The sequence below is a fragment of the Rhincodon typus genome, chromosome 1, assembly GCF_021869965.1.
Source record: "Rhincodon typus isolate 14 chromosome 1, sRhiTyp1.1, whole genome shotgun sequence".
NCBI classification, from domain to species: domain Eukaryota; kingdom Metazoa; phylum Chordata; class Chondrichthyes; order Orectolobiformes; family Rhincodontidae; genus Rhincodon; species Rhincodon typus.
The window spans coordinates 174,940,785-174,942,600 of record NC_063332.1 but is presented as its reverse complement, the minus strand read 5'-3'; positions in this window follow the sequence as shown (position 1 = coordinate 174,942,600).

Below are 1,816 nucleotides of genomic sequence, written 5' to 3'. Positions count from 1 at the left end.
GTTGGTGTGTCTCCGGCCGTGTCGGTGTGTTCCTGACCATGTCGGCGAGTTCCTGACCATGTCGGTGAGTTCCTGACCGTGTCGGTGTGTTCCCGGCTGTGTCAGTGTGTTCCTGGCCATGTCGGCTTGTTCCTGACCATGTCGGTGTGTTCCTGACCGTGTCGGTGTGTTCCCAGCTGTGTCGGTGTGTTACTGACCATGTCGGCGTTTTCCTGACCGTGTCGGTGTGTTCCCGGCTGTGTCGGTGTGTTCCCAGCCATGCCGGCATGTTCCTGACCGTGTCAGTGTGTTCCTGGCTGTGTCGGTGTGTCCCCGGCCGTGGTGGTGTGTTCCTGGCCATGTCGGCGTGTTCCAGACCGTGTCGGTGTGTCCCAGGCCGTGTCGGTGTGTTCCCGGTTGTGTCGGCGTGTTCCTGACCGTGTCGGTGTGTTCCCGGCTGTGTTCCCAGCCATGTCGGTGTGTTCCCCTGTCGGCGTACCCCCGGCCGTGTCGGCGTGTTCCCAGCCGTGTCGGCGTGTTGTGCGCTCATCGTTGTACCTTGTGGGAGCTTTCACAATAAACTCGCCCATTCTCAAAAAATGGAAACTCTGCATGGCCCTGGCCAATCAAGAACCAAACACCAACCAATCAGTACAGGTTTCTCCTGCTATTGTAAACACGGAAATTGCTGGAGAAACTCAGCAGGATTGGCAGCATCTGTGCAGAGAGAAAACAGAGTTAATGTTTTGAGTTTGAGAGATAGTAGGAACTGCAGATGCTGGAGAATCTGAGATAACAAGGTGTAGAGCTGGATGAACACAGCAGGCCAAGCAGCATCAGAGGAGCAGGAAGGCTGACGTTTCGGGGCTAGACCCTTCTTCAGAAATGGATTTAGGTAGATACATGATTAAAAAGGTTTGGAGGGATATGGGCCAGGAGCAGGCAGGTGGGACTAGTTTAGTTTGTGATTATGTTCGGCATGGCCTGGTTGGACCGAAGGGTCTGTTTCCATGCTGTATGAGTCTGTGACTGTTCTTTCAAGACATTTGACATGAAATGGCAATTCTCTTTATGCATGTTGATTCACTGATCCTCACCAATTCTAGTCACTTTATTCCCCTCCCGTTTGGGTTTCTCTGCACACCGTAAGAAAGTATTTACAGAAACTCTATCACCTTGTTCAGACATGTCCAGGTGCTTGACATTCCAGTAGTTCCTTTGCAGTGTGCAGTAACTGTGGATATATAAGAACATGCAGTCACTGATAAATTTTGCAAACAGTACAATACTACAAATAACAGCAAGGTGAATTGCCAACTAATGTCTTTTAGTGCTGTCAGTTTGAATCAGAGAGCACAGGGGAGGCCATTTGGCCCATTAAGACTGTGCTCACGCTTTATATCCCTTTTTACCCTGTTCTGTGCCCCTCACAAGCTCCTATTGGCTTGAAACTGTTTTCAGGAATAAAGCACCAAACTGATGATTCAGACTAGGGGGCATATTTTTAAGGTGAGAGGAGAGAGATTTAAAAAATACATGAGGGGCAAATTTTTTACACAGCATGTGGAATGAACTATCTGAGGAAGGGGTGGATGTGGGTACAATTACAACAGCAGCTGTTCCTTGCTGTACAAGCAGATTCTGTGGGTTAATGACTGTTAACCATGATCTAGTGAGATGCACACTCACTTCTGAGTCAGAAAGGAATGGGATTAGGTTCCACTTCAGAAACCTCAGCAGTAAACCGAGGCAGAAAGTGTGTATTATTGGAGAGTCTGTCTCTCAGATTGTCCATTAAACACAGGTACTCTTAGGCATGTGTTAAAGGTCGCATGGG